Here is an 11,553-nt window from a genome sequence, read left to right on the forward strand (position 1 = left end):
TGTTTCCCATATATGAAGCTGGCAATATGATGCGCTTTCCAGTTGTTGTAGCTTCGGTGTCGCCCCTAGCTACTGAGTCATGTAATCCAGAATAAACCTCAGCTCTGATCTTATTTTGATTAAATCTCACCCAATTTAACCGTTGAGATTCTATCATGGTATATGCATCAATGATAAATGGTTGAAAGAGTCGTCCAGCACGAATTACATTGTCGTATTCAATGCGTCTATCCTGAATACAAAAAGCAACAAAGTCTTTAAGAGTAACTGAGTCCCTTTTGTTATATTGATCCTCCACAACAGGTTCCCTGTATGGGATGTCTTCTTGATAGCCATCTTCTCCATATGGAAATAACAAAGGATACTGCAGGGGATGTAAGAAACATGATTCTCGTGCAACCTTGTGAATGTGCATGTAGTGTCCTTTACAACAACATCTCGTTCAAAGTCTAAATTATTAAAGTCTCCCATAATTAAGGCAGCCACTTCATCAACTGTGGGTATGTTGTACAACCGTGCATCTTTATTTCTTCCTCTGAATAATCTAAGACAAAATTTTTGTGGCCCTCCTGTTGTACTGAAATCTCTAACTCTTCTGAAAGATTGAGAAAGTCCATTTTCAATATCAATCATTTTTGTAAGATCCTCAATCAGAGATTTGTCTAAACAGTTTGTGTCCCTCCTGAAAATATTATGGCATCAACATTAAGACCAAGAAGTTGTTCAATTTTGATCTAATGTTGGAAGGTATGAAACGTACCTAAAATGATGCAATCTGTTTGAAGTCTCGTTAAGGGTATCGTAAATATACAACTGTGCAAACTTCGGCACATGTCCTTCGTTAGGCAATAAGCTCCCAATCTTGTGGTAATTTTGTCAACTCAAAATGAATTGCGGAGGTCCACCTCCATCATTTATTGCAGACTCAACTTTACCACCCATTGACGTAAAAGAAAATGCACTGTTGTACGATCTTATATTTTCTTTGAAGTGTTTAGACCTTGGATCGACTCCATTCAATAGATTAAACAATAAATCAGGTGGTCTTTGCAAGAAAGGTAATTGCACTTTTCCTTTTAAGCAGCATAATGAAAACTCCGGATTAGGAGTATGTTTAGATTTCTCACTCCTTTCCTCATACCACATCGTAGCAAAGCATAAGGAACACTCATGTCCCGGCTCACCAAAGTCCAACAGTTATGCAAAAGGGAAATATAATTTGGATCATTTCCTTATTATATTCTTTCATGACATATATTTTAAAATATGAAAACAATATTAAATGCCTTCAATTTCTCCTTTGGCATGAACATGATTGTACACATGAGTAGGATTATCTACTATGTGATATTTAACCATTAAGATCCTATGTTTAAGTATTAAGAACTTATATTTAAGCATTAACATCCCACATCAAATTATGAATCTAGCATACCTGGAATAGTGCCAGTATGAACATGTTCGTCAATGTTATTCTGAAACGCATATTGAGTCTCGGCAATGGATGTGACGATTGTCTTGTGAATGGTCTTTGTCTTCCCTCTACGGGTTTGACTATATGAAGATAATGTCTCATTCTCCTTTCGGGGTGCTTTCCTTTTTCTTGATCCTAAAATGATTGAAAGCATGCAATTATTTAACCGAACCAAATTTTGAATATAAAGATACAACAATTCTTGTAACTTTTGAAGTTACTTACCTGAAGTAGTTAGAACATTCCTTGATTGTGCACGTGAAGGGTTACTGGAACTGGGCAATGAATTGTTATTATTATAGCCATTGATTTCCCTAGCCGCTGAGTTTTGTACATTAAAATTAAATCTCAAATTAATTTCATGTTTTCCGGTAAACACTACATTTTCAAAATCTTATGTATCTCGTTTTTTAAGCATGAAAAAATTAAAGGAAATCGTCTAATATGGGCAAACAAACTTACTTTGTATTGGTTGAAGTGGAATCCTAGATTCTTTAATTGCAGTAGTTGAAGATGATGCAATGCATTCGCCCCCTTAAAAAGTATCATAAAATGAAATTTAAATTAGTAACAATTAGGCCAAACTTAATGCGAAAGGTATATTTGTGTCAAATGGAGACCTTGAAAAACAGGTGTAACCAAAGGGATTTCGTTAGAACTCAGATAGGGTGAGGTAACAGGTTGTGAGTCTTTCCTTGGCCTTCCTCGTCCCCTCTTAGAAGTTGAATTTGTTAGAGCCTCTATGTGAAGAAGAAAAAATGAATCAATTATTTAACTACTAACATAAAGGGGGAGTTTGCGGGGGGAAAATAAGTAGAGCATGATGGGCTCATTAGAGAGCTTCTGCCTTAATTTAACTTCCATGATACATGCGCTGAGGACAATGGAGCTACATACCTTGAACTACAGGAGTAATAGGTGACACATGCATTGAGGAAATCGGAGATACAATTATCCCTACAACCACGTAAAAACGTATCATAAATATAAACATGAAATTGTAACAATTAAGTCAAACTCAAAGTGAAAGGTGCACTTGTGTCCAATGCAGACCTTGAAAAACAGGTGTGACCAAAGGAACTTCATTAGAACGCGTAGAGGGTGAGGTAACAGGTTGTGAGTCTTTCCTTGGTCTTCCTCGTCCCCTCTTAGAAGCTGAACCTGTTGGTGCCTCTGTGTCAAGAAGAAAAATTGAATCAATTATTTAACTACAAACATAATGGGGGAGTTTGCTGGGGGGGCAGAAATATAGCATGATGGTCTCTTAATTGATGCGAAAATTTTCCATGTCCTGGAACGGATTCCCTTTACAAATTCAGGGGTCTTCTGATGTATTAAGCCAAGATAAAATAAAGACAACTATACTAAGTAGTAAGCAATGCTTTTAATCGGAGACATAATCATAGCCTGAGGTATTGAAGTTCATATAAAAGATTAGGTAGGATAATGAATTGCATGATTCTTTTGACCATAGACATAGATTTCTAAGAGAAATAAGTGTAGTATATTGGTATCACTCATTTGGACAGTACTTCAAGTGTTCTCACGTGGTGGACTTTATTATTGGAATAATTTCTTTACACATTGATAGACTAACTAATTTCTGACAAAGTTTCCATATACATTCTAAACCTGTTGTGTAAATTAACATTTATTCGCCATTGTTATCGGATAGATGAAAAAGATGGAAAGGGTGCACATATTCGAGTTGCAAAGTACGTACTTTGATTATGCTTCTCAATATAATCAAGAAATAATAAATATAAGACTATACGATACAGATTTACATTTTCTTATCTGAAAAGAAAAAAAACTATATGGCACAAGGGATGGCACAACGAAAATGTACGACCCTATGTAAATTTTCAGCATGTTGATTTGATTTCCAACTTTGTTGATAAATTTCCACTGTCTAATTAACTTGTCGTGCATTTTTATCTTTGATTTGGTGAGTCAAATAGCTTTTGTCATGTGAAAAATATTTTACATGGCAATGTTATATTTGTGAGATTTTGTGTTTCAAAACAAAGAGCAGAGACCATTTAAATATTTGTAGAGAAAAAATAAACACAAATTAAACATATAATTAATAATATCATGTGATATAAAAAAGCTATCTTTAATGTAACTTTCGAAGCCAAATCTCATGTGATATAGAATAGCTATTTTCAATCTACCTTAATTTCTTAATTTTCGCTTGACCTTGCATAATTCAAAGCCAAATAAAACTAAATCCAAATAACTTTGTCAATTTCATTTGGATTAAATTTAAAAATGGTGATTATGTTTTAGTATCTTAGTGAAAAAAGTAAACAATTTAAGGGAGAAAAAGAGAAATTGAATTTTATAGTATCAAACTTATATTTTTTTTTTGAAAATGAAAGAAATATTATTACTAAGAAAGATCAAACCCGATGTCAAAACTCAACAGCCGGCAAAGTACATAGGCCAATAGATTGAGCCAACAAAACCCACCACCAACCCGCAAAGTGGCATCAACGTTATCCCAAACAAGAGCCTCATTAAAACCTTACTGGGTAAACCCAGTGGGAAAAACCCCAATAAGGAAAAAGAGTACCACAAGCTTGGGATAGCCACCCTGCTACAAGAAAAACCACAAACTATGCTCAAAAGAATGAGAGGACCAAAACTGCCTCAAAGCCTTCTAGATTCATGTAAAACAGAGCCAATAACAGCAATACAGCAGCAGCAAACAGCATCAGCAAAGCAGCACCAGCAAATCAGCACCAGCAAACAGCAACAGCAAACAGCAACAGCAAATCAGCATCAGCTAAACAGCAACAGCAAACCAGCACCAGCAGAACAGCAACAGCAAACAGCAACCGGCATCAACAAAACAGCAACAGGAAACAGTAAAGACAGCAACCGCAAAGCCAGGAACGTCAAGAGCACAACTCATCGGACACCAGCCATCATTCCGTCCTGAGAACCAAGTAAATTCTCCATTTTGAAGAGGTAAGTCTATTAAGTTGGTATCCTGCACAAAACGCTGAAATACCTCATCACCGGCGTTCAACACACCCCCTGAGGACCGTTCTGAACCCATTAACACGGCATTGAAATCACCAGCTAAAAACACCAAACCAGTATGATTGACAACATGAGAATTTAAAGCCTCAAAAAAATTCCTACGCCTCAACAGAGTATGAGGACCATAAGCATTCCCTACCAGCACTGTTTGTTCCACGTTTGGTAGCTTAACAGTCAAAAAAATAAAGTTAGAATCTGTTACCACTGACAGAACCTGAATGCTATTTTCCCTCCATAAGCACATAAGACCACCCGCCGACCCAACTGACTGGACCTCCGCATGACGCGTCTGCAATCCACTCGCCCATTATTCAACTGTACGTTGTCGTTGCTGATTTAGTTTGGTTTCCTGTAGTAATAGAAGTTCCGGTTTCAGATTCTGAATTGCCTTTTTAACCACCTCCCTCTTCGTAGTTCCACCTAGCCCACGAACATTCCAAGTGAGCCAAGGCCCCGACATGTCAATTAAGGTGTGGATGATTTTCACGGAGTTGAGCTTCCAAACCCCGTAGCATCAAGGCTTCTGAACCCCGTGGTTTAAGGCCTAACTGTTGTCCAAGCAACCAAGCTCTCTGGCTGCGTGTTGTCACACCATCTTCTCTTGTCAATGGTTGGAAGAAACCTTCTAGTATAGGTAAGGGTTTATTCTTACTCCCTTTCGGACGTCCCTTTTTGGAAGAGTTTGAATTTGGAGAATTGAAGGGCGTCGGCGTAACCGGTTCTGATTGCACAAGAGGCAGAGGAAATTGTGGTGTCTCAAACTCAGCAGATTCACGTTCTCGGGGGATGATGGGGCTTGGAGTCGAAATTCTCACAATTTGATGGGGAGAGGTCTACAAAAAAATTTCACGTTGATCATTATGCTGTTCACGTTTTACGTTATGTTGTTACCGCGAGCCAGAAATTCTTGAACTCGGAATAGATGTCTGGAAACTCAATAAGCTGTTATTTCTGAGAGGCCAAGTTGCCAAACACGTCCCATGCAATTGTTGCTGGAGAATATTGTGTGGGTCCCAATAAGTGGAGAATAAAGGCCAAACATATCTCTGATTCAAATCTTTGGGATTTAAATGAAAACCTGAAACAGCAAATTTGTTATTATCATCAATATTCAGATTTTGAAAATTATTATAACAGATTTCTTTTGCATTTATCCTGATTCCTTCTGAATATGATTTATTCCACCAGCCCTGAAGCTCCTGTAACGTGTAACCAGAATTAAGCAAAACCTGTAACTGTTCCTTCATCTCCTCCTTGGATTTATTGGCTGCCATAATTCTATCAGAATTTGAATTCATGGTCCCTGCTGCTGTAACGGCCATCTCCGGCAGCCCCTCCATGCCGGAAACCGCCTCCAGGACACCTCTCTGTACGTCCAAGGCAGCATCATCAGCAGACCTTTGTGCAACCTCCTCTGCCATGACGTTCAGCCCCTCCAATTTATCATCCCTGTAAACTTCATCTTCTTCATCAGATTCGACGGCACTAGCAGATTCATGATCCTTCTCAAAATAATGAAACGGGGCATGTGTTTCATCAACAATTCCATCATCATTATTTACCGAGTCACCAAAAGATTGATCATCTTCCTCTGAATTATATATCTTCACCGGCGTAGACGGTATACGTTCAACCTTACCATGATCATAAACAGAGTCATCTTTCTCCACGAGAATTATGCAGGAGGTACCTTCCACATCAACTGCCATTGTGAAGCAGCGAAGCAAGGGATGATGCATCTTTACCAAGATTCGAGCAAAATCAGCCCGGTGTCGCAATTTAGTTGATGTATCCATGTTAACAAAACTCCCCAATCTATTCCCGACCGCAGTAAAGAAGCTCTCTGTCCATAGCCCCATCGGTACTTGCCACAGACGGATCCAAACCAAGTGTGCTAACCCATAGGTAAGCAGAGCACATGGTCTCAGTTCCGTTAATTTCTGTTCCAGAAAAAACCTACATTCCTCTAGAGTTGACTCCATCTCTTCCTTATCCACAAACTCTAACAAGACCTCAGTTGCACCAAGTGGAATGAAACAAAAGTTGTACATACCAATATGGGCTAATTCATCTTGAATCACATGTACTGGCTTCGATTCGAGCGTGCGTGCCCGAGCACACCGTTGGTACCATAAACTATCCAAATCAGAGGTTGATAAACGAAGCTGACAAGCCCCTGTACTACGTGCATTATCCTGTGTTTGAGATAAAGCAATTGTCTCAATCGGAACATCTAATTTGATCTGATTGCTTTGCTGTACTTTAGGCCGCCACACTTTGCCTTGCTCCTGTGATTGTTGGCGTCCGTGAGCTGTTCTGTTCTCCTTGGATGAAGATTGCTTTATTTTTGTTGTTTTCACAACAAGATAATTACCCTCCAAACGCGAACCGCTGAACAACCGAATCGCAGCCCTTGCCTCTTCCTCATGTTGATATCGAACGAAACCATACCGAAATCGCCGCTGAAATTTTTTCCGAAACTGGATGAAAACATCTCTCACCCTTCCAGCCTTCCCAAAAAAAATTCCTCAATTTCATTAAGGTGATTCGGTCACTCAAGCCATCTACATAAACTAAGTGCAATTCCCCCTGTTTCTTAACTTCTTTGCGATCCCGTGCCGAAGACTGATGGTTCTGTTGGATGCGGCCCTGAAACCGAGAACTCACTGGCTTCTGCTGTGGAAATTGCTGAGATCTCCCAATCCCTTCCCGCAAGAAAGACTGAGGAGAAAAACTCTCCTGCTGCTGGCGATGGCGGAATCTGCCGTTTCCTGTCCGCTCCTGCTGCTGGTGATGGCTAAATCTGACATTCCCAGTCCGCGCCGCTTGCTGATTGTATTTCCCCGACCACTAGCGATGATGCTGCCCTAGGTTCCATTGAGAAGCCCCATAACCAGATCGGTGATAGAAATTCTGATCGTGTCTCACCGTCGCCTGCCACCACCGTGGCTGATGCCACCGTCGCTCCCACCCAGCGTTCATCGTGCAGGATTTGCCTCAATGGCTAGTATCAAACTTATATTATATTGTACAAAACTCAAGCATCTACCTACCTACGATAAAAGAAAAGCATCAACCTACCTGATTTCTTTTTTTGAGTAAAAAATGAATATTAAATATCATATTAAATACTAAGCTTTGTAATGGAAATTTACACGTACAGTAAAAGCAACATGTGCAAATAAAATAATAACAAAGCTAAAGGTTTAAATTTTCATTATATCTATTGAAATTCTAATTTAATAGTATCAAATCATATGCACATACTTGGATAAATTTGAGCATGAGAAGGCGAAATCAGGGCCGATTGAAATGTGCCTCCCGTCAGCGTTGCGGTGTTAGGCGAAATCAATAGTCGTGGATCTGGAAGTCCAGCGGTTGGACCCTGAATATGCGAAAATTGCACTGGATGAGATGCAAATCTTGTCGTATACGTTTGTCCAGTAGAAGGAGTCCCTATGATTGGTTGAAATGGAAACCCGTTTGATGTGTCAGGAACTTGACCTTAAAGGACACCAAGCAGAGGCAACAATGGTTAGATACAATGTAATATTTTAGTGAAGTGAAATATAGAGGGATGTGAAGGTTGTTCTCACCTTTTGCAATTATTTGTCTTGGGGGAGGGCGTAAACATTGCGTGTTAGTGAATAAATAAGGCATTGAATGTTAATTTAATTTTTTCAAGAAATAAGTCAATGATTTGGTCCAAAAATTAATTATTGACTTATTTGATATTATTGTGGAAAAAAACATTTTCTCAAAACCGTGTGGTTGAAATAAGTCAGTGATTTCAAATTTATGTTCATGTGGAAATAAGGCATTGAATGTTAATTTAATTTGTTGAAGAAATAACGCATTGATTTCAAATTTACGTTTTTGTCAACCAATTTTCTAAATGAAAGCATATCTCATAAATGCTTGAAATGAAACCGTGTATAGTGCATATCTCATAAATTAATTGTTTGATTTAAATATTTGTTTATTTATTGATTAATTTATTAGTGTATTAATTAATTTCGACCAATCAAAATTCAAGGATTTGGACCAATCAGTGAAGGCCATGTGGAAATTCATTGAAACCAACCAATAGAGATGTGACATGTGGAAATTATGAAGCATTATGGCCCACTTTGGTGGATGGGCTTTATATATTATTCAGATAAGACTAACACCCGAAGATGATCATATAAAACCACAGCAAGGTGATCATTTCAAAGTTGGACAGATGATGCTACCATATATTGAGGAAGATGGCCTAGCCCTATAGATTCCTTCACAGCAAAGTATAATCAGTTTTCATATTAGACACATTATCCCTAGAGCCAGGCCATATAATGATGTCCAATAATGAAGATAGGAGTATATCAGATTATCCACTTTCTCAATTGGAAATAAAAACTTTAATTTGCTGTCTGAGTGGACCATGAAATCACCACTAGGAGGCGCTCATCTATCCCCCCAGATCTTTATATTTGGGTCATTCCTCACTCAGGGTCGGCCAATAATAAATGAGACCTAAAATAAATTTTAATATGAGACTTTTTTACCTAAAAAATATTTTTATTTAAAATTTATTTTTCAAGCTTTTTAAGATGTAAATTTCCATCAGACTCTGGTGCAGATCCCCTAAGCTGGTATTTCACCCAAGGTTTACACAACCGATAATCTAACTCGTGCACTCAAGGTAGAGAGCCCCTTGCAACCTTCACAGACCAATTGCCCAGAAATATCAGGTAGGAAAAGGATGAGAGGTTGTAGCAAAACAGTACAAAATGTATGCGATGATGTTTTGTGTTCGGTGCCTAAAAGGCTAGAACCTTTGCTGCCAGCACCTTATATAATATAGCAGAGGATGGAAACTGGAAATCAAATACGTTTTTTTCTTAACTTATAATATAGTCATAAGTCATCAAATACACCATCAATGCATAACATTTTTTTTTTGAAACTAATGCATAACGTTAGTATCATTGATGACAATGAAAATTGGAAATCAGCACAATTATGGGTCAACAAATTGTGTTTGTCGAGTAGGTAAAAAAGGAAATAAGCATAATTCTGATTAATATACTATTAATGCTTGATTTTTTGGGACCTTTTTGACTTAGTAAAAAGAAAAAATAATTGGGGGCCTAAAGCCCTTGCTTGGGTGGCTTTGGCCTTGGGTCAGCCTTACCCCCACCCTCCAATATCAGCCAAGATCTAGGATCCATATTTCATTGAAAATACTTTTCTTGAAATAACTGTTAGGTTCAAACGTCAATCATATCATCTATCATGCTTTGAATGATAACAATTTTCAAGACTGTAAATGAACTAATTGAATATATCATGTGCAATTCAGGAAATCACTCTCATATCCCTCAAGACCATATCGCCTAGAGAAGCAACACAAGAAGATGGCACGAAGACAAGGAAGAGACGCTCAAGCAAAGAAGAGAGAGAAGACAAAGAGCATCAAAGGAAGACAAGACAAGCTAAAGGAGTCAACGAAAGGGCAAAGCTACAAAGGCAGAAAACATAGTGAAAAAGAAAGTCATACATGTCTCATCGCCTGTGCAAGAAGATCAAAGCATCAAGGCAGACTATACAAGAAAAGGAACGCCTAATCTACTAAATAGTCTAACCAGAAGAAGAAGAAGAATTATCAAAGCTTCAACGCATATCTTGGGTAAGCTAAGGATGATCCCAACCACAATGCAATAACACTAGCAAGGAAATGTCAAATCTGCTAGTACACTCAAGCTCAAGAGATCAAGATGCAAGAAGAGTCAAATAATCTAAATCATCTTCACAAGGGAAAAGCTCAAGAGTCGACGCTCATCTACCCAACAAAGTATCAAGCTTCAAGACAAACTATGCAAGAGCAGTCCAAGCTATCAGATCGTCTAAGAAGACTGTACTCAACGTCTACTACATCGTCTATCTCAAGGTTGATCAAAGAAAGCAATGTTCAGAGAAAAGAATGTCATATTTCAAATGGAAATATCTCTGACATTCTTGAGGAGAAAGTCAAGTGCTGAGAAATTACGTGATATTCTTCAAAGCACGTTGACCAAGGAAACAAGTACAACCATGTCAACATCAAAAGTTCTCTCTCATGCCAAAGAATGAAGAAATGGAACAAAGCTTATTGTCTACGCCACAAGCATCAATCTAATTTAGGAAACACAAGACCATCAATTTCTGAAGAACAAGAAGAGTTGGTCCAAAGCTATCACCTATTATCTGAATGACCAGACTGAAGAAAACAATGAAGCACGCGTTGAATTGATAAATCTTCAGTAAGAAGAATGGCCAACACTAGAAGCATCGTCTGAAGGCTACTGAACGATGGAAGCAGAACTTCAGAGAACAACATCGTCTATCATGATATGAAGTATGCAGCTTCAAAAAGAGAGAAGAACAAGCTTCACAAGTAAATCATCTTAGATAAAGCAGATTAGCTGAAGCAAGTCTTATCATCTGAAGAACTGTGAAGAAAGATTGTTTGAAGCATAATTAATACTACAGAAGCAGAAGATGATCTGAAGAATAATCAAGCTCTCACTCAGCGCAAGCTCCAAAGTCAAATCAAGCAAACTTCTCGTTGAAGATAAAGCCAAGAAAGCTTTTTGCAGAAGTTTCAAGTTGAAAATCAAATATCTGACACAATTCTATGATGAAGAGAAAAGCATCGTGGAGTCACTATCGGATTTCCATATTTCTACACCAACGAATAGAAACTCAGACCTATGCTACCTCCTACATGATAGATTACATCTTTACGACATAAGGTCTCAATCAAACTATACCACGCTCCGACGCAAGTACATTACACAGTTTGATTCAACGGCTAGAAGTTCTGTGAAGTACACGCTCCAACGGTCTCCCATGGCTGTAATCTCACTCACAAAAGATTAAGAGTATAAAGGAAGAAGTGAAGACTTGAAGAGGTAGCGCTTATGCTCACAAAGGTTGAACTTTATGCTCAAATCACTTAAGAGTGAAAAGAAGCCTCAGAGCTCAACCTCAAGAGATGATCATCA

Source organism: Lotus japonicus, chromosome 1, assembly GCF_012489685.1.
Source record: "Lotus japonicus ecotype B-129 chromosome 1, LjGifu_v1.2".
Lineage (NCBI taxonomy): Eukaryota > Viridiplantae > Streptophyta > Magnoliopsida > Fabales > Fabaceae > Lotus > Lotus japonicus.